Source organism: Cetorhinus maximus, chromosome 8 (genome assembly GCF_964194155.1).
Source record: "Cetorhinus maximus chromosome 8, sCetMax3.hap1.1, whole genome shotgun sequence".
Lineage (NCBI taxonomy): Eukaryota > Metazoa > Chordata > Chondrichthyes > Lamniformes > Cetorhinidae > Cetorhinus > Cetorhinus maximus.
In genome coordinates, this window is record NC_135886.1 from 56,106,843 (window position 1) to 56,133,684 (window position 26,842).

Genomic DNA, 26,842 nt, shown 5'->3' on the forward strand with positions numbered 1-26,842 from the left:
AAAATAGAAGAGAGGTGAAATATAAGCTGGTTTAAGGCCGGGGGGGGGGGGGGGGGAGGGGCGGGTAGGACAAGTAGAGCTGGATAGAGGGCCAGTGATAGGTGGAGATAACCAAAAGATGTCACAGACAAAAGGACAAAGAGGTGTTGAAGGTGGTGATATTATCTAAAGGAATGTGCTAATTAACGGTAGAAAGCAGGACAAACAAGGTACAGATAGGAGGGAGGGGGTGGGATGAAGGAATCAAAAAAGGCTAAAAGGTAGAGATAAAACAATGGATGGAAATACATTTAAAAATAATGGAAGTGGTGGGAAAAGAAAAATCTATATAAATTATTGGAAAAAAATGCCGACCTCCAGCTGCTCCTCTCAGACTCCTGCCATTGGTCACCCACCATGTCAATCATCAGGGAGCCCCGCCTTCCCATTCTTTTCAATATGTCCCGAAATTGACATTTAAAAATCTGGTCATCCTGCACATGATCTACTCCTGCTTCCACTTCTTATCTTTTTCTGGGTTCCAACGCCATGTTGGGTGATTATGTTTAATTTTTGTTATTTAAAAGTGAACGGAAAGTACGTGGAGTTTGACGACAAAGAAACCCCCAAAATGGCGGATTCACCGCCAACAACGACGCTGCACCGCACCTTCGCATTGGATGCAGGCACGTCACATGACGCACAATGCGGCTGCTCATTGGCTATTGATGTTGCACGAGAAGCCAGACTCTTTACCGCCCTGATGCAGCTCCGCGAGGAGATTAGGTGCCGGAGATTTCTCCCAGCGGCCGGAGGGACTGACATGGCCACAGTGACCAAATCCGAACCGGGGTGGGGGCTGTCTAACTGAACAAGGTTTATTATTGAGGTGAATCAGTCAGCTGGGCATGAGTTTTGGGGCAGTGGGCGTAACCATACGCCAGGTGAATAGGCGCAGGTGGCGGGAAGAAAATCCAATAAGTGAGAAAGAGACAGACCAGGGCGAGAGAGTGAGTGTGGTAGGAGGGAGGGAGGGGTAGGAGGGAGGGAGGGGTAGGAGGGGGAGGTGCGAGGGAGGGAGGGGGAGGTGCGAGGGAGGGAGGGGGAGGTGCGAGGGAGGGAGGGGGAGGTGCGAGGGAGGGAGGGGGAGGTGCGAGGGAGGGAGGGGGAGGTGCGAGGGAGGGAGGGGGAGGTGCGAGGGAGGGAGGGGGAGGTGCGAGGGAGGGAGGGGGAGGTGCGAGGGAGGGAGGGGGAGGTGCGAGGGAGGGAGGGGGAGGTGCGAGGGAGGGAGGGGGAGGTGCGAGGGAGGGAGGGGGAGGTGCGAGGGAGGGAGGGGGAGGTGCGAGGGAGGGAGGGGGAGGTGCGAGGGAGGGAGGGGGAGGTGCGAGGGAGGGAGGGGGAGGTGCGAGGGAGGGAGGGGGAGGTGCGAGGGAGGGAGGGGGAGGTGCGAGGGAGGGAGGGGGAGGTGCGAGGGAGGGAGGGGGAGGTGCGAGGGAGGGAGGGGGAGGTGCGAGGGAGGGAGGGGGAGGTGCGAGGGAGGGAGGGGGAGGTGCGAGGGAGGGAGGGGGAGGTGCGAGGGAGGGAGGGGGAGGTGCGAGGGAGGGAGGGGGAGGTGCGAGGGAGGGAGGGGGAGGTGCGAGGGAGGGAGGGGGAGGTGCGAGGGAGGGAGGGGGAGGTGCGAGGGAGGGAGGGGGAGGTGCGAGGGAGGGAGGGGGAGGTGCGAGGGAGGGAGGGGGAGGTGCGAGGGAGGGAGGGGGAGGTGCGAGGGAGGGAGGGGGAGGTGCGAGGGAGGGAGGGGGAGGTGCGAGGGAGGGAGGGGGAGGTGCGAGGGAGGGAGGGGGAGGTGCGAGGGAGGGAGGGGGAGGTGCGAGGGAGGGAGGGGGAGGTGCGAGGGAGGGAGGGGGAGGTGCGAGGGAGGGAGGGGGAGGTGCGAGGGAGGGAGGGGGAGGTGCGAGGGAGGGAGGGGGAGGTGCGAGGGAGGGAGGGGGAGGTGCGAGGGAGGGAGGGGGAGGTGCGAGGGAGGGAGGGGGAGGTGCGAGGGAGGGAGGGGGAGGTGCGAGGGAGGGAGGGGGAGGTGGGAGGGAGGGAGGGGGAGGTGGGAGGGAGGGAGGGAGGGGGAGGGAGGGAGGGAGGGAGGGAGGGGGAGGTGGGAGGGAGGGAGGGAGGGGGAGGTGGGAGGGAGGGAGGGAGGGGGAGGTGGGAGGGAGGGAGGGAGGGGGAGGTGGGAGGGAGGGAGGGAGGGGAGGTGGGAGGGAGGGAGGGAGGGAGGGGGAGGTGCGAGGGAGGGAGGGGGAGGTGCGAGGGAGGGAGGGGGAGGTGCGAGGGAGGGAGGGGGAGGTGCGAGGGAGGGAGGGAGGGAGGGGGAGGTGCGAGGGAGGGAGGGAGGGAGGGGGAGGTGCGAGGGAGGGAGGGAGGGAGGGGGAGGTGCGAGGGAGGGAGGGGGAGGTGCGAGGGAGGGAGGGGGAGGAGGGAGGGAGGGGAGGTGGGAGGGAGGGGAGGGGGCGAGGGAGGGGAGGGAGGGGGAGGTGCGAGGGAGGGAGGGAGGGGGAGGTGCGAGGGAGGGAGGGAGGGGGAGGTGCGAGGGAGGGAGGGGGAGGTGCGAGGGAGGGAGGGAGGGAGGGGGAGGTGCGAGGGAGGGAGGGAGGGAGGGGGAGGTGCGAGGGAGGGAGGGAGGGAGGGGGAGGTGCGAGGGAGGGAGGGAGGGAGGGGGAGGTGCGAGGGAGGGAGGGAGGGGGAGGTGCGGGGAGGGAGGGAGGGAGGGAGGGGGAGGTGCGAGGGAGGGAGGGAGGGAGGGAGGGAGGGAGGGAGGGGGAGGTGCGAGGGAGGGGGAGGTGCGAGGGAGGGAGGGGGAGGTGCGAGGGAGGGAGGGGAGGTGCGATGGGGGGAGGGGGAGGTGCGAGGGGGGGAGGGGGAGGTGCGAGGGGGGGAGGGGGAGGTGCGAGGGAGGGAGGGGGAGGTGCGAGGGAGGGAGGGAGGGGGGGAGGGAGGGAGGGAGGGAGAGGTGCGAGGGAGGGAGGGAGGGAGAGGTGCGAGGGAGGGAGGGAGGGAGGGGAGGGAGGGAGGGAGAGGTGCGAGGGAGGGAGGGAGAGGGAGGGAGGGGGAGGTGGGAGGGAGGGAGGGGGAGGTGCGAGGGAGGGAGGGAGGGGGAGGTGCGAGGGAGGGAGGGAGGGGGAGGTGCGAGGGAGGGAGGGAGGGGGAGGTGCGAGGGAGGGAGGGAGAGGGAGGTGCGAGGGAGGGAGGGAGGGGGAGGTGGGAGGGAGGGAGGGGGAGGTGGGAGGGAGGGAGGGGGAGGTGGGAGGGAGGGAGGGGGAGGTGGGAGGGAGGGGGAGGAGGGAGGGAGGGGGAGGTGCGAGGGAGGAGGAGGTGCGAGGGAGGGAGGGGGAGGTGCGAGGGAGGGAGGGGGAGGTGTGAGGGAGGGGGAGGAGCGAGGGAGGGAGGGAGGGAGGGGGAGGTGCGAGGGGGGGAGGAGGAGGGAGGTGCGAGGGAGGGAGGGGGAGGGAGGTGCGAGGGGGGGAGGGAGGTGGGAGGGAGGTGCGGGGGAGGGAGGTGCGATGGAGGGAGGGAGAGGGAGTGAGGTGGGAGGGAGGTGCGTGGGAGGGAGGGAGGTGCGGGGGAGGGAGGGCGAGGGACGGAGTGGGAGGGCGGGGGAGAGAGGGGGAGGGAGGGACGACGGGGAGACAGAGGGGGAGGGAGGGACGACGGGGAGACAGAGAGGGGGAGGGAGGGACGACGGGGAGACAGAGAGGGGAAGGGAGGGACGACGGGGAGACAGAGAGGGGGAGGGAGGGACGACGGGGAGACAGAGAGGGGGAGGGAGGGACGACGGGGAGAGATAGTGAGTATTATGATGGGGAGAGAGAGATTTAGGTACGACGGGGAGGGAAAGAGTGAGGGAATGAGGTATAGCGGGGGGAGAAAAATAGGTACAATGGAGAGAGGGAGGTTATGACGGGGGGGAGAGGGAGCTAGGTACGACGGGGAGAGAGAAGGAGTGAGATTACGACGGTGAGAGGGAGAGAGGTTATGACAGGGACAGAGATGGGGGGAGAGGGAGGGTATGACGGTGAGAGAGGGGAGGGAGGTTACGACGGGGGGAGAGAGGGAGGGAGGTTCGATGGGGAGAGAGAGGGGGAGGGAAGGACAACGGGGAGACGGGGAGGGAGGGACGACGGGGAGAGATAGTGAGTTATGATGGTGAGAGAGATTTAGGTACGACGGGGAGTGAAAGAGTGAGGGAATGAGGTATAGCGTGGGGAGAAAGAGAGAGGTATAATGGAGAGAGGGAGGTTATGACGGGGAGAGAGAAGGAGTGAGATTACGACGGTGAGAGGGATGGAGGTTATGACGGAGAGAGATGGGGAGGGAGGGTACGACGGTGAGAGAGGGGGAGGGAGGTTACGACGGGGAGAGAGAGGGAGGGAGGTAAGACGGGGAGAGGGAGGGAGGTACGACGGAGAGAGGGAGGGACGACGGGGAGAGAGAGAGAGAGTGAGTTATGATGGGGAGAGAGAGTGAGTTATGATGGGGAGAGAGAGTGAGTTATGATGGGGAGAGAGAAAGTGAGTTATGGGGAGAGAGAGAGTGAGTTATGATGGGGAGAGAGAGAGTGAGTTATGATGGGGAGAGAGAGAGTGGGTTATGATGGGGAGAGAGAGAGAAAGTTATGATGGGGAGAGTGAGGGAGAGAGAGTGAGGTACGACGGGGAGAGAGTGAGCTACGACGGGGAGGGGAAGAGAGTGAGGGAATGAGGTATGGCGGGGGAGAGAGAGAGGTACGACGGAGAGAGGGAACTTACGACGGGGAGAGAGAGGGAGGTTACGACGGGGGAGAGAAGGAGGCAGGTATGACGGGGGGAGGGTGGGAGATTATGACGCGGAGAGAAAGGGAGGGAGGTTACCGTGGAGAGAGAGATTGGGAGGGAGGGCATGACGGTGGGAGAGAGGGGGGGGGGAGGTTACGACGGGGATAGAGAGAGAGAGGGATGTTTGACGGGGAGAGGGAGGGAGGTTTGACGGGGAGTGAGAGAGGGAGGGAGGTTTGACGGGGAGTGAGAGGGAGGGAGGTACGACGGGGAGAGAGAGGCAGGGAGATACGACGGGGAGAGGGAGGTACGACGGGGTGAGTGAGAGTGAGGTAGGAAGGAGAGAGAGTGAGGTAGGAAGGAGAGAGAGTGAGGTAGGAAGGAGAGAGTGAGGTAGGAAGGAGAGAGAGTGAGGTAGGAAGGAGAGAGAGTGAGGTAGGAAGGAGAGAGAGTGAGGTAGGAAGGAGAGCGAGTGAGGTAGGAAGGAGAGCGAGTGAGGTAGGAAGGGGAGCGAGTGAGGTAGGAAGGGGAGCGAGTGAGGTAGGAAGGGGAGCGAGTGAGGTAGGAAGGGGAGCGAGTGAGGTAGGAAGGGGAGCGAGTGAGGTAGGAAGGGGAGCGAGTGAGGTAGGAAGGGGAGCGAGTGAGGTAGGAAGGGGAGCGAGTGAGGTAGGAAGGGGAGCGAGTGAGGTAGGAAGGGGAGCGAGTGAGGTAGGAAGGGGAGCGAGTGAGGTAGGAAGGGGAGCGAGTGAGGTAGGAAGGGGAGCGAGTGAGGTAGGAAGGGGAGCGAGTGAGGTAGGAAGGGGAGCGAGTGAGGTAGGAAGGGGAGCGAGTGAGGTAGGAAGGGGAGCGAGTGAGGTAGGAAGGGGAGCGAGTGAGGTAGGAAGGGGAGCGAGTGAGGTAGGAAGGGGAGCGAGTTACGATGGGGAGAGAGAGAGAGAGTTACGATGGGGAGAGGGAGAGCGAGTTACGACGGGGAGAGGGAGAGCGAGTTACGACGGGGAGAGGGAGAGTGAGTTACGACGGGGAGAGGGAGAGTGAGTTACGACGGGGAGAGGGAGAGTGAGTTACGACGGGGAGAGGGAGAGTGAGTTACGACGGGGAGAGGGAGAGTGAGTTACGACGGGGAGGGAGAGAGTGAGTTACGACGGGGAGGGAGAGAGTGAGTTACGACGGGGAGGGAGAGAGTGAGATACGACGGACAGGGAGAGAGTGAGGTACGACGGGGAGAGGTTGGGAGAGAGGTACGACGGGGAGGGAGAGTGAGGTATGAAGGGGAGAGAGGGAGGGAGGGAGGTACGACGGGGAGAGAGGGTGGGAGGGAGGGACGACGATGAGAGAGGGAGAGAGGGTGGGACAATGGGGTGAGAGAGAGTGAGGTACGAAGGAGTGAGAGAGTGAGGTATGACGGGGAGGGAGGGAAAGTGAGGTACGACGGGGAGGGAGGGATTGAAGGAGGTTAGGATGGGGAGGGAGAGGCAGGCAAAAACTGCAGATAATGATGACAAAAAGCTGTAAATAATGATGTATGTACAGCTTGTTCTTTTACATCATGGTTCTGTTCAACATTTTGCCTTCTGATCTCACCAAATAGATGAGCTGTTTTCTTTATTCATCACGGAATGCATTTTATTGACAGAAAACTGCAGTATAATGTTTCTGCCTAGTTTCGAACTGGAAACCTTTTGTAAGTTAGGTGAACGTGATAGCCACTACTTAAAAAATTTAAATTCTACCAGCTGCCATTTGAACCTGTTTCCACAGAGCATTAGCTTGGCCCTCAGAATTATAAGGCCAGTACTTGTACCGTTACAACACCATCTTCACAGGTATAATTGACAAGGGTTTCATGGTGATCATTAAACTTTTAATTCCAGATTTTTAGTGAATTCAAATTTCACCATTTGCTGGTGTGATTCAAACCTGGGTCCCCAGAGCATTCGCCTGGATTACTAGTCCAGGGATAATATTGCTACACCACAGCCCTTCTCCCATATATAATGTAATAATTAAGAACTTGTTAAGAGGGGTGTTGAGATTTTCACAGGGATGCATGGGCTGTACATGCTGCCTGGGGCAGACCTGCTGAATGGAGGTAGATACAAAGTGATGAACCAGTTATGTCCGTTCCAGGGAATTGGTTGGGTGAATGGCAGAGAGGGGGACTTGGCCACTGGACAGGTACCATTAATTCAGTGTAGTTGCTTTGGAGAGTGTGTGATAAGTCCTCAGGCATTCAGGGGAGCTAAGAGGAGAGGGCAAGGCTGCCAAACATAATTTGGGGGCCACCTAAGCAGAAGGAAGGCTGTAGCTGTCAAAGCTGACAGCTCCCAGGTTTTGGGCCCAGTGGTGATGAGGGGCAACACACTCCACAGGAAGAGCATCAGGAGGGCAGGGATGAGGGGCAGGAAGGACATAGGTCATACCTCAGCATAGGATCTTCCGACAAAGATGGAGATACCTGGAGATGACCAAGTATTAGTGCTGCTGGAGACTGCAGTGCTCCCGATAGATGATCACAGGGATCTGTGACTTCATCACAGAAGACCTCACATGACATAGCACTGCTCGCCAAGTCCTGTAAGTACTTGGGAGATAACCCTTGAAGTGATGGCTACTCATCCCTCTGTGAGAGCCCCTGACAGAGGTGCTATGACCAAAGCCATCTGCTTGCAAGGACAACCACTGAGCCAGCCATCGGACTTCAGAAGATTGATTTTTGGTGCTTAGGCTGGTCAGGTCTGGCCCTGCAGCACACACCTGTGCAAGAGTCTCTCTCTTCATGGTGTTCTGCTGCACTTGTTCCCTGGCTGCACTGGGAGGTGTCAGGGCTGGGGTCTCATCAGGATGCAATTAATGTCAGGGATCACCTAATTCGGGCACATTTCAACTGAGCATTGCTTTTTGGTCCCTGCTCCGAACTATTCTGTAGCTGCTGATTCTATCCCTCTCTCTGGTAACAGACTGAGATTGAGCCAGTCTGTTTGCAGCCTTGGTTTCACATTTGATCCTGATATGAGCTCCTGATCTCATTTGCACGATTACTAAGACCACTTATTTCCACTTCCATAACATCACTTGACTTCATCCTTGTCTCAGCTCACCTGCAGCTGAAACCCTCATTCATAGGCCCTTGTCACCTCTAGACTGACTATTCCAACGTGCTGCTGGCTCATGTCATACCTTGCACAAAGAAAGATGGTTGTAGTTGTTGGAGGTCAGTCATCTCAGCTTCAGAACATCACTGCAGGAGTTCCTCAGGGTAGTGTCCTCGGCCCAACCATCTTCAGCTGCTCCATCAATGACCTTCCTTCCATCATAAGGTCAGAAATGGGGATGTTCGCTGATGATTGCACAATGTTCACCAATCGCGACTCCTCAGATACTGAAGCAGTCCATGTCCAAATGCAGCAAGACCTGGATAATATCCAGACTTGGGCTGACAAATGGCAAGTAACATTTGCGCCACACAAGTGCCAGGCAATGACCATCTGCAACAAGAGAATCTAACCATCACCCCATGACGTTCATTGGCATTACTATCACTGAATTCCCCACTATCAGCATCCTGGGGGTTACCATTGACCAGAAATGGAACTGGACTAGCCATATAAATACTGTGGCTACAAGAGCAGGTCAGAGGCTAGGAATCGTGTGACAAGTAACTCACCACCTGACTCCCCAAAGCCTGTCCACCATCTACAAGGCACAAGTCAGGAGTGTGATGGAATACTCTCCACTTGCCTGGATGAGTGCAGCTGCAACAACACTCAAGAAGTTTGACACCATCCAGGACAAAGCAGCCTGCTTGATTGGCACCCCATCCACAAACATTCACTCCCTCCATTACCGACGCGCAGTAGCAGCAGTGTGTACCATCTACAGAATGCACTGCAGGAATTCACCATGGCCCCTTCGACAGCACCTTCCAAACCCATGACCTCTACCATCTAGAAGGACAAGGGCAGCATGGGAACACCATCACCTGGATGTTCCCCTCCAAACCACTCACCATCCTGACTTGGAAATATATTGCCATTCCTTCACTGTCGCTGGGTCAAAGTCCTGGAAATCCCTCCCTAACAGCACTGTGAGTGTACCTACACCACGTGGACTGCAGCGGTTCAAGAAGGTAGCTCACCACCACCACCTCAAGGACAACTAAGGGTGGGTGATAAATGTTGGCCTGGGCAGCGACGCCCACATCCCATAAATTATTTTTTAAAAATTCTACCATCCGTAAACTTGAGGTCATCCAAACTCAGCTGCCTGAGTTAGCAAGTCCCGTTCCCTTATCACTCCTGTGTTCGCTGACCTTCATTGGCTCCTGGTCAAGCAATGTGAAGTGAAGAGGACATGAGGCTGCAAAAAGATATCGATTGTTTAAGCGAGTGGGCAAAGATCTGGCAAATGGCATATAACGTGGGAAAGTTAAATTGTCCATTTTGGCAGGAAGAATAAAAGAGAAGCATATTATCTAAATGGTGAGAGATTGCAGAGCTTTGAAATGCAGAGGGTTCTGGGTCTTCTAGTGCATGAATCACAAAAGGCTAGTGTGCAGGTACAGCAAGTAATTAGGAAAGCTAATAGAATGTTATCATTTATTGCAAGGGGAATTGAATGCAAAAGTAGAAAGGTTATGCTTAAGTTATACAGAAGACCACACCTGGAGTACTGCATACAATATTGGCCACCTTATTTAAAGATGAATATAATTGCGTTGGAAGCAGTTCAGAGAAGGCTTACCAGACTAATACCTGGAATAGGGAAAGGTTGGACAGGCTAGGCTTGTATCTGCTGGAGTTTAGAAGAGTAAGAGGCAACTTGATTGAAACATATAAGATCCTGAAGGGTCTCAGGGTGGATGTGGAGAGGATGTTTCCTCTTGTGGGAAAATCTAGAACTAGGAGTCACAGTTTAAAATTAAGGGGTCAGCCATTTAATACAGCGGTGAGGAGAAAATTTTTCACTCGGGTCGTCAGTCTTTGGAACTTTCTTCCTGAAAAGGCAGTGGAAGCAGATTCTTTGAATATTTTTAAGGCAGAGCTAGATAGATTCTTGATAAGCAAGGGGTGAAAGGTTATTGGGGGTAGGCAGGATGCAGATTTGAAGTTAGTGTCAGATCAGCCATCATCTTATTAAATGGCAGAGTAGGCTTGAGGGGCCAAATGCCTACTCCTGCCCCTTGTTTGTATGTCTTGATTTTCAAATTCTCATACTTGTCTTCAAGCCCCTTCGTGGCCTTGCCTTCCCTATCTCTGCAATCTCTTCCAGCTGCATAACTCTCCAAGACAACTGCAGTCTAATTCTGGCCTCTTGTGCATTCCCAATTATAATTGCCTCACCATGGTGGCCGTGCCTTCAGCTGTCTGGGCCCCAAACTCTGGTGTTCTCTTTTTCTTCCTTTAAGACATACCTTAAAACCTACCTCTGACTGCGCTTTTGATCATTTGACTGAATATCTCCTTGTGTCGCTCGGTGACATGCTTTGTTTTAAAATGCTCTTGTGAAGAGCCTCGGAATATTTTATCTCATCAAAGGTGCTATATAAATATAAGTTGTTGTTGTTGAGTCCTCATGAACAGCGTAGTCTGGAACTCACTCTGAGCTATCTGTGCTAATACTTCCATTGGAGACGCAGCCTGGAACATGTAAACTCTTTCCGGCAATGAAGGATCCACATCGTCCCAGAGGTTTCACCATCACTGTTGCAGAGTCCGTGCATTCCTTCATCACCTCTTGTCAGCTTGCTTTTATTAAGGGCAGGACATGTCTGGCTTCATGTTTCAATATTTACATGATGTTCATAAAGGAAAGCAGTGCACAGTTGTAGGAAGAAGACATTCCAGTGACCCACTTAGTGACCTGACACTGTGGCCCTGCTTGACAAATGGTCGATCAGAGGGGCCAAGGAGGCTAATGATGGTGGTGATAGCACCCTGTGAGGAGTTGCACCCTCATCCTTGGTGACATCCTCAGCTGTGGCTGGCACTCCAGATGGTTGTAGGCGAGCAGCAGCTGAAGCACAACTGGCATCTCCAGATATCCTTGCTCCATCAGTACCACTAGTGGGTCCAGGCTACGGAATGTGACCTGCATCGTATGCATGTCAGTGCACAGTTCCTGTATGCCCTCTAGATGCTGTGGCATATGGCTCTCCATGAGGATGGCCAGTGCCTCAATGGAGGAGCTCATGTGCTTACAGCCCTGAGGCATTGTGATGCACATGAGCTGGATAGACTCCTCCATTCTGTACCCTCAGGGGCACAACCTCAGGGCACTCTGACATGTGGGGACATACCTGTTGCTCCTGGTTTAGGTATTGCCTCCTTTATTGTGATGCCTGAGACCTTGCAGCTGTGCTCAGCTGTCCAGGGCTGTGTTGGTCCTCCATTCTCTAGAAGGGCCTGCCCACTGTTGCCTCTGCCTGACACCACCTCCTGCTCACTAGTGCCATCCTCACCCAGTGCCACCCTATCTAATAGCACACAAGGACCCACCGAGGAGAATGTCTGTGCTGATGGATGGTGCGCTTGTTTGGAGTGCTGCTGTTGCTGCTCTTTGCCCAATGATGTTGAGGGAGATGGTCTCCTTGCCTCGACGTCTGCACCTGTGGGCGACGCAAAGAGATCATGTGAGCTAGTCTTGGAGAGCAGAAGCCTCTCGAGTACTGAGGCTTCTCAATGTAATGTGTTCAGTATGCTGTCAGACAGGCTGGAGTGCAAAGCTCTCCTTTAATGAGTGCAGTGCCCTCTCTAATCACCATGTCCATCATAAGTGCCCATTTCACCATGGATGACTTCCTCATGTTCTGTGATCCTGGTGATGTCCATGGTTCCTTCCTCCTTGGCTGTGATCACGTGAAGGTAGGGGTGCTCCTGGGCTTTATGAGCCCGTTTCTTCTGCAAGGATAAAGGAGAGTGTGATAAGTCACTGCTGTTCTCTCTGGCCAGTGCCAACTGGTCCAATTCTCTAGAAGCTGAATGTCTCAGTGTTGGCAGGTCCTTGACAGTACTCCGACTCTGAGCCATTCTGAGGGGTCAGTAGGTGCTCTGGGCACATGCTCCTTCCATGTTCAGGAGAAGTTTGAAACATGGGCTCCTCAGTTGTGCCTGCTGGACAGTGAATACGCAGACGTCTACCCTGAGAGGTGGGAGTAGCACTTGCCTTGTCAGAAGTTATCAGATCATTGAATTTCTTCCAACACTGGATCCAACTTCTGCAGCCCACACTTCTGCTGACTGTGTCAGCTGTAGAGTCATAGAAAGTCTACAACACAGAAAGAAGCCATTATGTCTGCACCAGCCAAAAAATGAGCCAACCGGCTCAATCCTACTTTCAAGCATTTACTCTGTAGCCCTGCAGGTTATGGCACTTCAGGTGAATATCCAACACCTTTTAAATGAGTTGAGGATTTCTGCCTCTACTACCCTTTCAGGCAGTGAGTTCCAGACCCCACGACTCTCTAGGTGAAAACATTTCTCCTCATCAGAAAGGGACTTGCGGACACCAGACTATGCCAGAGTGAGACGTAGATTGAGTGAGGAGTTGGGAATTTGCTTCAGGCGGGAATCTGGTGCAAAGGGGGAGAGAGGTGCTCCTTTCAACCTCTAGAGCCCTTAATGGGGATGAGTTCCCTTCCTTGTCTCCAAGCTAGGTGAGTGCAACTTTCTATTACTTTAGCTGTGTAAATTATTAACTAATTGACTAATTAAATAAATAAGATTGGACAGAAATGGCAGGGCTGGTGGTGTGCCTTGACTGCAGCATGTGGGAATCTGGAATGCACTGCAATCCTGGACAGCTATATCTGCAGTCTGCTGCTTAGGCAACTTCATCTCCAGGTTGCTGACCTGGAGTCTAAGTTACGGACATTGTGGGGCATCAGGGAGGGGAAAGAGTTACTTGGACTCTTTGTTTCAGGAGGCAGTCATTCCCCTTAAGTTAGGCAGGTTTTAGAGTTGGTCATTGGTGAGAGACAGGAGGATGCGACTGCGAGTCAGGCAGGTAAGGGGAACCAGCATGTAGTGATAGAACAAAGAACAAAAGAAAAGAACAGCACAGGAACAGGCCCTCCGGCCCTCCAAGCCTGCGCCGATCATATTGCCTGTTAAACTAAAACATTTTGCACTTCCAGGGTCCGTATCCTTCTATTCCCATCCTATTCATGTATTTGTCAAGCTGCCTCTTAAACACCACTGTCGTATCTGCTTCCACCACCTCCTCTGGCAGCGAATTCCAGACACTCTCCACCCTCTGCGTAAAAAACTTCCCCCGCACATCTCCTCTAAAGTTTTCTCCTCTCACCTTAAATCTATGTCCCCTAGTAATTGACTCTTCCACCCTGGGAAAAAGCTTCTGACTATCTACTCTGTCCATGCCACTCATAATTTTGTAAACTTCTATCAAGTTGCCCCCAATCTCTGTCGCTCTAGTGAGAACAATCTGAGTTTCTCCAACCTCTCCTCATAGCTAATAACCTCCAGACCAGGCAGCACCCTGGTAAACCTCCTCTGCACCCTCTCCAATGCCTCCATATCCTTCTGGTAATGTGGCGACCAGAATTGCACACAATATTCCAAGTGTGGCCTAACCAAGGTTTTATACTGCTGCAGCATGACTTCCCAGCTTTTATACTCAATACCCCTGCCGATGAAGGCAAGCATGCCATCTGCCTTCCTGACTACCTTATCCACCTGCGTTGCCACTTTCAGTGACCTGTGGACCTGTACACCCAGATCCCTCTGCCCGTCGGTGCACTTAAGAGTTCTGCCATTTACTGTATAGTTCCCACCTGTATTAGACCTTCCAAAATGCATTACCTCACATTTGTCCGGATTAAACTCCATCTGCCATTTCTCCGCCCAAGTCTCCAACCGATGTATATCCTGTTGTATCCTTTGACAGTCCTCTTCACTATCTGCAACTCCTCCAGCCTTAGTGTCATCTGCAAACTTACTAATTAGCCCAGTTACATTTTCCTCCAAATCATTTACGTATACTACAAACAGCAAAGGTCCCAGCACTGATCCCTGCAGAACACCACTAGTCACAGCTCTCCATTCAGAAAAGCACCCTTACACTGCTACCCTCTGTCTTCTATGACCAAGCCAATTCTGTATCCATCTTGCCAGCTCACCTCTGATCCCGTGCGACCTTACCTTCTGTACCAGTCTGCCATGAGGGACCTTGTCAAAGGCCTTACTGAAATCCATGTAGATAACACCCACTGCCCTTCCATCGTCGATCATCTTTGTCACTTCCTCGAAAAACTCGATCAAGTTAATGAGAAACAATCTCCCCTTCACAAAACCATGCTGCCTCTCACTAATACACCCATTTGCTTCCAAATGGTAGTAAATCCTGTCATGAAGAATTTTCTTCAATAATTTCCCTACCACTGACGTAAGGCTCACCGGCCTGTAATTTTCTGGATTATCCCTGCTACCCTTCTTAAAGAATGGAACATCATTGGCCATTCTCCAATCCTCTGGGACCTCACCCGTAGCCAGTGAGGATACAAAAATTTCTGTCTAGGCCCCAGCAATCTCCTCCCTTGCCTCCCTCGGTACTCTGGGGTAGATCCCATCCGGCCCTGGGGACTTATCCACCTTAATATTCTTCAAGACGCCTAACACCTCTTTTTTGATCTCAACATGATCCAGGCTATCTACACACTCTTCCCTAGACAAATCGACCACTAGTCCTTCTCTTTGGTGAATACTGATGAGAAATACTCATTTAGTATCTCTCCCATTTCTTCTGGCTCCACACACAGATTCCCACCTCTGTCCCTGAGTGGGCCTACCCTTTCCCTGGCTACCCTCTTGCTTTTTACATATGTATAAAAGGCCTTGGGATTTTCCTTAATCCTGGTTGCCAATGAGTTTTCATGACCCCTTTTAGCCCTCCTGACTCCTTGCTTAAGTTTCTTCCTACTTTCTTTATATTTTTTATGTTGATATTTTCTTTCTTTATATTGATAAACCTCAACCCCTAACTTTGTCCATCAGGCACAAGGTGTTTGCTACCTATGTGGATGAGGAGAAGGACTGAAAGGTGTGTGAGCAGACTGACCACGCCATGGTGATGGATGCCATTCAAGTGGGGGGAGCGAAGAGGAATGTGGTAGTGGTAGGAGACAGTACAGTAAGGGTGATAGATACTGCTCTCTGCAGTCGAGAGTGTGAGCCCAGACGGCTGTGTTGCCTGCCCGATGCCAGGGTTCGGGATATCTGCTCAGCTGGAAAGCAGCTTGCAGTGGGAGGGGGGAAGATTCAGTGGTCATGATCCATGTAGATATCAACGACATAGGGAAGAGGCTCTGCATAGAGAATATGGGTGGAATTTTCCAATCCCGCCAAAGTCAATGGACTTTTGAATGGCTCACTGCATTTTACGGCCCCGCCTCCGCTGTGATGGGACTGTAAAATTCTGCCCACTGAGGAGCTAGGCACTAAATTAAAAAGCAGAACCTCAAAAGTAATAATCTCTGCATTATTACTTGAGCCACGTGCAAATTGGTGTAAGGTAATTAAGATTAGAGACATGAATGCGTGTCTCAAAAACTGGTTGGGAGAAGTGGGTTTCGATTCATGGGGCACTGGCGACAGTACTGGGGAAAGTGGAAGCTGTAATGTTGGGGCAGTCTACACTTGAACTGTGCCGGGTCAATTGTTCCAGCGAGTCGCATTACTAGTGAAGTAGAAAGGGCTTTAAACTAACTAGAGAGGGGAAGGGATCATATAGGGGAAGATTGACTAAATTAAAGGGAAATGATAAAGCAATAGATCAAAGTAGCAATGAAGTTAATCAGTAAGCAATAAATGGTAATCAGAGTATGGCAGGAAGGTACAGTAATTGCAAACTTAAGAGTGTGCCATCAGATGGAGTCAGAGATACAAAAATAGCAAAAAAAGCTGAATTAAGGGCTCTGTTTCTGAATGGCTGCAGCATTTCCATAGAACAAATTAATTGTCAGCTCAAATAGAAATTCATATGTATGACCTGATAGCCTTTACAGAGACGAGGCTACAAGGAAGCCAAAGCTGGGACCTGAATATCCAAGGGTATGTGACATTCAGGAAGGGCAAGAAGCTGGGAAAAAGTGGTGGCATAGCTCTGTTAGTTAAAAAGGGCATTAGTACTGTAGTGAGAGATGACCTTAGTTCTAAAGACCAAGGGTAGAATCAGTTTGGGTGGAACTAAGAAACAGCAAGGGGCAGAAAACATTGGTGGGAGTTGTTTATAGGCCACCAAACGGCAGTGGTAAATGTAAATTACAATATAAATCAGGAAATTAGAGGTGCGTGTAACAAGGGTAATACAGTAATCATGGGGAATTTCAACCTACATATAGACTGGGTAAACCTAATTAGTACTAATATTGTAGAGGACAAATTTTCTAGAGGAGTACATTGAGGAACCAACTAGGGAATGGGCTATTTTAGATCTAATATTGTGCAATGAAGAAAGGGCTAATTAATAATTATTGTAAAGGAACCTTTAGGAAAGAATGACCATAATATGATAGAATTTTACATTAAGTTTGAAAGTGATGTAGTTAAATCAGAGATTAGGGCCTTAAATCTAAACAAAGGAAACTGTGATGGTATGAGGAGCAAATTGGCTATGATAAATTGGGAAACTATATTAAAAGGTATGATATAGACAGGCAATGGCTAATATTTAAAGAACTAATATATGGTTTACAACAAAAATACATTCCTTTAATGCACAAAAACCTAGCAGGAAAATGTTCCAACCATGGCTAATGAAAGAAATCAAGGATTGCATTAGGTGAAAGGAAGAGGTGTATCAAGTTTTCAAAAAAATGCTAAGCCTGAGAATTAGGAGCATTTTAGAATTCTACAAAGGAGGACCAAGAAAAAGATTAGGAAAGGGAAAATAGAATGTGAGTAAACTAGCAAGAAACATAAACGGATTGTAAAAGCCTCTATAGGGATGTAAAAAGGAAAAGATTAGCAAAAATAAATTATGGGTCCATTACAAGCGAAGTCAGGAGAATATATAATGGGGAATGAGGAAATGGTAGAGAAGCTAATCTAGTCCTGCTTAGTCTGGGTGGGTGGTCTCCTCCCACCACCCTCCACGTAAAAGACCTCCTTAGTCTCCTTTACCGTCTCCAGAAGACACCCAGGTCCGTATCAGCAAATTGAGGCACTGCCCTCCTGGGGAATTCCAAGATGCTCTTATCTCCTACAGCCAAAGTAATGACTGCCTTGTTTAGTTTAAACAAGCCTGCATGTTTTTAAAAATTTTTACTCTTTATTAATTTTTTAAAAAAGCGCATACGTGAACTGCGCGCTAGGCCCGCTCTCCCTCCTCCCCCTCACCCACACAGGTAGCGCTCAGCACTGCCGCTCATGATCCACACAGGGAGGGCCTTAATTGGCCTGCCCGCGTGAAATCGCGGAGCGGAGCCGATCGCGGAGGCGGTCGGCTTCCCAACCACCCCTGCCCTCTTCCATTGAGCCTGCCCGACGAGGGAAAAATTTTGGCCCTGTTCTTCAGTTTCTGACAGCGTTGGTAACTCTTTGCCTTTGAGTTTTCGTGCAGTCAGCTTGATAGGTCCCATACCATGTTTTCGCATCTGATCACGTCACAAGCAAAAGAATTGTGAAAACCTGTTCTTGAGTGAAATTATGTCGGACTTCTGGGACCTAAAGCAATTGAAAAAAGTTATCCTGTTCTATTCAGAGACTAATTTCAGAAGAAAGTGAATTCAGTGCCTCCTGTGTCTCAAAAAAGGTGGTCTGTTTGTTGCCGTGATAAACATGTTAACTTGCAAGAGAGACTATTTTCTGGTGCCCATGAAAGCTTTGAGTGAGGGTGTGTGTATATGCAAATATTTTATTGTTCTGTTTCTAAGAACCAATATAAGATGATCCCACTGGATAGCACTATGTCAATGTTGGATATAAGGTAGGCTTACCCTAATGGGTATATTTGTCCTTTATCAGTAGCTCCAGAGGATTATCTTTTTTTGTGAGGAGGAATGTAGACTTGACCTTTTTTTTGTTTTGGCACTGAAAGAATGCTGCAATGTTAGAATTTGCAACTTTTGACTGGATGGTTTGGGTGAATATGAAAGTTCCCAAGGCACCACCATCAAGAACAGATTCAGGTTATCTGGTTCATCATTTGCTTCTTGATACCTTGCCTTGTGTAGGTTGAATCCTATGTTTACCTTTCTAACTTCTTGAGTTCACTGCCCAACGGCAGGTCTGACCCACAGTGCCATGACTTCCACCAAGAGCAGAGCAAGGCGACAGGTCCCGAATCCACCCCAGCCTGAATGGGAATTGAACCTAGTGCTCTTGGCACCATTCTGATTCACACCGGCATTGGAGGAAGTTCAGAGAAGGTTCGCTAATCTGATTATTAGGATGAAAAGGTTGTCTGCACTAAGTGCTGTCTTGGGCTGCAGTTGAGTGCTTCAGTTGGAGATTGGTGAATGGGGAAGTTTTAAGGGTTAGTTTAATTTAAGGGTTAATTTCTATCTACAGTCTAGTCTTTCTTTAATTGAGCAATTAACCAAAAGTTGCTCTTTGGTTGCGAGAAGGTGAGTTTTAGTCCAGCTTTAAAACAGGGCTCATTCAGGCTCTGCTTGCAGCTAGTTAATTGTATAACTGGCTTAAACAGATTTGCAGAAGCTAGATGCAGGAAGCATAAAAGCAGGCCATCTGCAGTGCTGCCTTGTCTGCATTGAATGTTGACTTGGGCTGCATTTGAGTGGAGTTGGTGAGTGAGGGAGTTCGGTGAAGAAGGAAGGAGTCGATCCTTTCATTTTCTACCTTTCCTCAGAAAGAAGAGCAGCGGCCTTGGTAGGTAGGACTTGGTGAGTATGTCTACTGTCAATATTCTCTAAACTAGAGAAAGTAAAAGTAAAGGGAGTAATTTAATGTTAAGTCATGGCAGGGCACATGGAATGCTCCTCCTGTGCGACGTGGGAAGTCAGGAACACTTCCAATGTCCGTGGTGACCACGTGTGCAGGAAGTGTCTCCAGCTGCAGCTACTTGAAATCTGTGTTTCGGATCTGGAGCAGCAGCTGGAGTCACTGTGGAGCATCCTCAGGGCTGAGATCTTCGTGTAAAGCACATGCAGTGAAGTGGTCACACCGCATGCAAAGAGTGCATAGGCAGAAAGGGAATGGGTGACCGCTAGAGAGAGTAAAGGCACTAGGCAGATAGTGCAAGGGTCCCTTGTGTCCATCTCCCCCTCTAACAGATTTTCCATTTTGGATACTGCTGGGGGAGATGGTTTCTCGGGAATGCAGTGAGAGCCAAATCCATGGTATCGAGTGGCTCGGCTGCAGGGGGTGGGGGAGAAAAAAGTGTGGTAGAGCAATAGTGATAGGGGATTCTATCATAAGGGGAACAAATAGATGTTTCTGTGGCTGCAGACGTGACACCAGGATGGTATGTTGCCTCCCTGGTGCCAAGGTCAAGAGTGTCACTGAGCGGCTGCAGGACTTGTGAAGGGAGAGGGTACACAGCCAGAGTTTGTTGTCCATATCGCTAGCAATGACATAAGTAAAAAGAGGGATGAGGTCCTGCAAGCACAATATAGGGAACTAGGAAATAAAGTGAAAAGCAGGACCTCAAAGGTAATAATCTCAGGATTACTTTCAGTGCCACGCGCTAGTGAGATCAGGAATAGGAGAATAGACTGGATGAATACGTGGCTGGAGAGATGGTGTAGGAGGTAGGGATTTAGATTCCTGAAGAATTGGGACCGATTCTGGAGAAGTTGGGACGTGTTTAAGCTGGACAGATTGCACCCCAGCAGGACCTGGACCAATATCCTCACAGGGATATTCGTGAATACTGTGGAGGAGGGTTTCAATTAGAGCAGCAGGGGGATGGGAACCTGAGCAGGGAGACACGAGAGGGAAACAGAGTTAGAAATGAAAGACAGACAAATAAAAAGTAAAAGTGGAAGGCAGAGGAAACAGGAGCTGGCAGCAATTGGGGCCATAGTACAAAAAAAGCTATGTAAAAAGACAAGTCTAAAGGCACTGTATCGGAATGCACGGAGCATTTGCAATAAGGTATGAAAGAGCGCAAACACATGTAAACGGGTACGATATGATTGCGATTACAGAGGCATGGCTGCAGGATGACCAAGGCTGGGAACTGAATATCCAAGGGTATTCGATATTTAGGAAGGACAGGGAAAAAGGTAAAGGAGGTGGCGTGGCATTCTTAGTTAAGGATGAATTCAGTGCAATAGTGGGAGAGGATATTGGCTCAGAAAATCTAGATGTAGAATCAGCCTGGGTGGAGCTAAGAAGTAACAAGAGGCGGAAAACATTAGTGGAGTTGACTGTAGGCCTCAGTAGTGGTAAGTTAGGGGATGTTATTAAACAGAAAATTGGAGATGTATGTAACAAGGCTGCAATAGTAATCATGGGTGACTAATCTACACATAGACAGAGCAAACCAAGTTAGCAGTAATGCTGTGGTGGATGATAGAATTCTTCCTTAGGTTGGAAAATGAAGTCGTCCAATCCAAAATTAGGGTTCTAAATCTAAACAAAGGAAACTACCAAAATATGAGGCGTGAGTTGGCTAAGTTAGATTGGGGAACTTCATTAAAAGGCATGATGGTAGATAGACAATGGCTAATATTTAAAGAACGAATGTATGCATTGCAACAGTTATACATTCCTTTCTGGCATAAAAACACAACAGGAAAAGTGGCCCAGCCATGGCAAACAAAATAAATTAAGGATAGGATTTGATCCAAGAGGAGTCATATAAAGTTGTTAGAAAGAGTAGCAAGCCTGAGGATTGGGAGCAGTTTAGAATTCAGCAAAGGAGGACCAAGAGAATGATTAAGAGGGGAAAAATAGAGTGTGAGAGTAAACTTGCAAGGAACATCAAAGAGGACTCTAAAAGATTCTGTAAGTATGTAAGAAGAAAAAGATTGGTGAAGACAAATGTAGGTCCCTTACAGTCTGAAATGGGAGAATTTATAATAGAGAACAAGGAAATGGCAGAGCAATTAAAGAACTATATTAGTTCTGTCTTCACGGAGGAAGACACAAAGAACTTCCCAGAAATACTAGGGTCCAGTGAAAAGGCGGAATAGAAGGAAATGAGTATTACTTAAACAATAAAGCTGGAGAAATTAATGGGACTAAAAGCAATAAATCCCCAGGGCTTGATAATCTACATCCCAGGGCACTAAAGGAGGCGGCCATGGAAATAATGGATGCATTGGTTGTCATCTTCCAAAATTCTGTAGATTCTGGAACAATCCCAGCAGATTGGAGGATAGCAAATGTAACCCCACTATTAAAGGAAGGATGGAAAAAACAGGGAATTACAAACTGGTTCGCCTAACATCAGTGATAGGGAAAATGCTAGAGTCTGTTATAAAGGATGTGATAACTAGACACTTAGAAAATGTCAACGGGATTAGACAAAGTCAACATGGATTTATGAAAGGGAAATCATGTTTGACAAACCTACTGGAGTTTTTGAGGGCATAACTAGCAGAATAGATAAGGGAGAACCAATGGATGTGGTGTATTTATATTTTCAGAAAGCTTTTGATAAAAGTCCCACATAAGAGGTTGGTGTGTAAAATTAAAGCACATGGGATTGGGGGTAATATGTTGGCATGGATTGAGAATTGGTTAGCAGACAGGAAATAGAGAGTAGGAATAAATGGACCTTTTTTGGAATAGCAGGTGGTGACTAGTGGGGTACTGCAGGGATCAGTGCCTGGGCCCCAGCTATTCACAATATATATCAATGATTTGGATGAGGGAACCAAATGTAATATTTCCAAGTTTGCTGACGATATGAAACTTGGTGGGAGTGAGAGTGGTGAGGAGGATGTTAAGAGGCTTCAAGGCGATTTAGACAAGTTGAGTGAGTGGGCAAATACATGGCAGATGCAGTATAACGTGGATAAATGTGAAGTTATCCGCTTTGGTAGGAAAAACGGAATGGCAGAGTATTATTTAAATGGTGATAGCTTGGGAAATGTTGATGTACAAAGGGACCTGGGTGTCCTTGTACACCAATCACTGAAAGCAAGCATGCAGGTGCAGCAAGCAGTTAAGGTGGCAAATGGTAAGTTAGCCTTCATTGCAAGAGGACTTGAGTACAAGAGCAAGGATGTCTTACTGCAGCTGTACAGGGCCTTGGTGAGACCACACTTGAGTGTTGTGTGCAGTTTTGGTCTCCTTACCTGAGAAAGGATATACTTGCTATAGAGGGAGTGCAGCGAAAATTCACCAGATTGATTCCTAGGATGGCAGGATTGTCGTATGCAGAGACATTGGGCTGACTAGGCCTGTATTCACTGGAGTTTAGACGAATGAGAGGAGATCTCATTGAAACATATAAAATTCTGACAGGGATGGACAGACTGGATGCAGAGATGATGTTTCTTCTGGCTAGGGGGCCTAGAACAAGGGGCCCCTGTCTCAGGATACGGAGTAGGCCATTTAGGACTGAGAGGAGGAGAAACTCCTCCATTCGAGGGTGGTGATCCTGTGGAATTCTCTACCACAGAGGGCTGTGGAGCTGAAGTCACTGAATATATTTAAGAAAGAAATAGATTCCTAGACTCTAAATGGGGTATGGGGAGAGAGCGGGAGTATGATGTTTAGATAGAGGATCAGCCATGACCATAATGAATGGCAGAGCAGGCTTGAAGGGCCGAATGACTTACTCCTGCTTCTGTTTTCTATGTCTTATGAGGAAAGGCTGAGGTGATCTTATTGAAACATTTTGAGGGGGCTTGACAGGGTAGATGCTGAGAGGATGTTGCCCCTCATTGGGGAATCTAGAACTCGAGGCCACAGTTTAACAATAGGCCACCAATTTAAGATCGTGATGAGCCTGAATTTCTTCTCTTAAAGGGTCATTGGTGTTTGGAATTCCCTACCCCAGAGAGCACTGGAGGTGCCTTGAATATATTCAAGGCTGAGTTGGACAGATTTTTGATTGTCAAGGGAGTAAAGTTATATGGGGATTGGCAGGAAAGTGGAGTTAAGGCCACAATCAGATCTGCCATAATCTTAATTAATGGAAGAGTTTGCCCAATAGACCGAATGGCCTACTCTTCCGCCTATATCTTATGATTATTGCTGAAATAAGAGACATATCTAAGCTTTTCGTCTTGCACTCATCAGGACACTCACAAGAATAGCAATAAAACAGGAAAAACAATTTATACTGTATGTGAAGAGAGTGCTGATTGGTTGGCAATTGGCTTTGCCATGAAGAATGCACCACTGATGGTGACTGACTGTTAACTGCCAAGCATTGTTTGAAATTTAAACCAGGCATCTTGACCCTGATTGGTCAAGCATTGTCCTGAGGAATGAGTCAGCGAATGGCTGTCACTTATTTTGTTTAACTGAAACAGGCGCAATGTATGTACACGTTCTTTCTGTCTGCAAAGAACAAGGCCCTGTGCATTAATATATGTGGATTGCAGTACAAGCAAACGCTCCACACTGCGAGCCCAACTGACAATCTTAAATTCGTTGTCAGTGTAGTTCTTAGCACACTGGGGATTGTTTAGCAAATATTGTCCAATCGCGGAATCCAATCTAATGTTGGATACTGTGTTTTGAGTTTTGCAAGCACGGCTGGTTGTGTGCAGTCTGTACCCTGCCTGTTGCGAACAGTGGCTGGGACACATTGTTTCATACGATCCACCAGTCTTTGGGACGTATGGTCTACATACCTAGCATCACACTGGCACTGAAATTCATACACCACATTATTCATTTGTGTGATAGGCAGAACATCTTTTCACCTTGACAGCAGCATCCTGTTAGTGGCGAATACCACTCATGTTGCTACTGCATTGTAGCAGCGTGAAACAGCTAGCTTCACCTGTTACTCAAATTTTTGAGATACTTTGCCCTTCTTCCAGGGTAATCTGAGATTGGGCACTTTTCAGGGCCGAAAGTGACAGTCTTAGGCCGATTCATGAGTTTGTGTGATATACAGCACGAGATGGTCTGATTGCCTGACAATGTGTTGGAAGTAGATTCAACCTTGGCTTTCAAAATGGAATTGGATAATTATCTGAAGAGAAAGAATTTGCAGGGTTACATGGGACTAGCTGTGTTGCTCTTTCAGAGAGCTGGCACAGATACAAAGAGATCAATTACCACCTTCTGTGCTGTTACCATTCTATAATTCTGTGCAGTAACTGATGTATGAGCAAATGTGACAGCCACAGTTTACATAACAAGATCCCACAAATATGGTGAATCATGAGTTAGTCTGTTTTTAGTGGATCAAAGAAGACTACCGACCAGGCCAGTAGAGAAAAATAAGACAAGGGCATCTTCATATCTTCAGGACCATGTAGACTGGCCTCCGTTTAAAATCTCATCCAAAGTACAGCAGCTCTCAACAATCCTTCCCCACATTAATGCACTTGAGTGTCACTTAGATTATGCACTCGAGATTCTGAGAAGTGCTTGAACTTGGAATCTTTATATTTGGTCGAGAGTCAGCTGAGCCAAGGCGACCCATTCACAACTAGGTTGTCAGCATAGAAACTTCAGGAATAGAATAGTTGATTAATCATATTTAAATGCCTGGAGGATTGTGTTCTCCACTTGGGATCGCATTTAAATTCCTCTATACTCTCATAGAGAGCTGCCAGATGGAACAACTTATTGTCGTCAATGGGGAAAGGAAAATCCAGCAGACAGCTAGCATCTGATGGATAAGATATTGATTACCATCACTCTTACTGGTTAAGGCTAACATGAGGAAGAAAAAGGCAGCTGAAATGTGGATACCATATAACGGTACAGTTGTTGATTTTGGTATGAACCAAAATGATACAAGAGATTGTTGCCATTAGAAAGCTATCCGCATGTTGGCTTTAATGCATTTTAGTGGCACTTTATTGAAAGGTTCTAGTGAGAATTTCCTTTAGTTAATGAATTCCAGGATTTTGGAAATGTCAGTCCTCTAGCAAACAACGCCAGCCCTTCCTGCCAATGGTCTGAGATTTTTTTTGATTTGTTCGCTCATGGGATGTGGGCATTGACCAGCATTTATTGCCTATCCCTAATTGCCCTTGAGAAGGCGGTGGTGAACAGCCTTCTTGAACCGCTGCAGTCCATGTGGTGTAGGTATATCCACAGTGATATTAGGAAGGGAGTTCCAGGATTTTGACCCAGTGACAGTGAAGGAACGGTGATATAGTTCCAAATCAGGATGGTGTGTGGGTTGGAGAGGAACTTCCAGGTGATGTTCCCATGTGTCTGCTGCCCTTCTAGATGGTAGCAGTCATGGGTTTGAAAGTGCTGTCTAAGGAGCGTTAGTGAATTCCAGCACTGCATCTTGTAGATGGAACACACTGCTGCCACTGTGCTTTGATGGTAGAGGGAATGAATGTTTGTGGATGTGGTGCCAAGCAGGCTGCTTTGTCCTGGATGGTGTCAAGCTTCTTGAGTGTCGTTGGAGCTGCACTCAACCAGGCAAGATGATCGAGAGTAGACTCATTGGGCAGTAATTGGCACGGCTGGATTTGTCCTGCTTTTTGTGGGCAGGACACATCTGGGCTATTTTCCACATTGCTGGGTGGGTGCCAGTATTGTAGCTGCACTGGAACAACTTGTCTAAGGTGCAGAAAGTTCTCGAGCACAATTCTTCAGTGCTGTTGCCGGAATAATGTCAGGGCCTATAGCCTTTGCAGTATACAGTGCCTTCAGACATTTCTTGATATCATGTGGAGTGAATCGAATTGGCTGAAGATTGGCATCTGTGATGCTGGGGACCTCCAGAGGAGGCCGCCATGGATCATCCGCTCGGCACTTCTGGCTGAAGGTCATCGCAAATACTTCAGCCTTATCTTTTGCACTGATGTTCTGGGCTCCTCCATCACTGAGGATGGGATATTTGTGGAACTGGTCACTCTCACCTCACAGCAGGCAGTCATTCTCACCTCGCCCTTTGAGTTTAGCTCTTTCCTCCATGTTTGGACCAAGAATGTAATGAGGTGAGGAGCTGAGTGGCCCAGACAGAATCCAAACTGAGCATGTTAATGCTGTGTAAGTGCTGCATGATCGCGCTGTTGACAGCACCTTCCATCACTTTGCTGATGATCGATAGTAGACTAGCCGGGCAGTAATTGGCCAGGTTACATTTGTCCTCTTTTTTTTGTGGACAGGACATACTTGGGCAAATTTCCATATTGCTGGGTAGATGCCAGTGTTGTAGCTGTATTTGGAACAGCTTGGCTAGGCTTGTGGCCTGTTCTAGAGCCCAAGTCTTCAGTACTGTTACTTAAATGTTCTCCCAAAGGACCCAAAGCCTTTGCAGTATCCAGTGCCTTCAGCCCTTTCTTGATATCATGTGGAGTGACTCGAATTTGGCTGAAGACAGACATCTGTGATGCTGAGGACCTCAGGAGGAGGTCAAGATGGAACATTCACTCTACTTCTGGTTGAAGTTGGTTACAAATGCTTCAGCCTTGTCTTTTGCAATGATGTGCTGTGCATCATTGAGGATTGGGGTGTTTGTTTAATTGTCCATCACCATTTTCAACTGGATGTGGCAGGATTGCAAAGCTTAAATCTGATCCCTTGGTTGTGGGATCGCGTAGCTCTGTCTGTTGCATGCTGCTTCTGCTGTTTGGTACGCAAGTAGTCCTGTGTTGCATCTTCACCAGGTTGACGACTCATTTTTAGGTATGTGTGGTGCTGCCGCTGCACTCTTCATTGAAATTAAGATCTTCATTGAGATTAATCCAATCAGTTCACAACCTTGGTGTCACATTTGACCCTAAGATGAACTTCCAACCTCACACTTGCGCCATCACTAAGACCACCTATTTCCACTTTCATAACATCCCTGTCTCAGCTCACCTGTTGCTGACACCGTCATTCATGTCTTCATTACCTCTAGACTTGACTATTCCAGTGCACAGCTGGCTGATCTCCCACATTCTACTCTTAGTAAAATCATCCAAAACTCTGCTACTTGTGTCTTCAATTGCACCAAGTCCCATTCTCTTATTACCCCTGTGCTCGCTGACCTATATT

The 26,842-nt window shown here is 49.5% G+C and overlaps 1 protein-coding gene across 1 annotated transcript in view; it reads left to right on the forward strand.

Moving 5' to 3' along the window:
* The first annotated feature begins 696 nt into the window (after window positions 1-696).
* Window positions 697-26,842, forward strand: part of sycp3 (synaptonemal complex protein 3) — a 145,109-nt gene continuing 118,963 nt past the window's right edge. The window contains exon 1 of the mRNA XM_078546899.1: window positions 697-868. The gene's annotated coding sequence lies outside the window, so the exon portion shown is untranslated. The remainder of the gene's footprint in view (window positions 869-26,842) is intronic.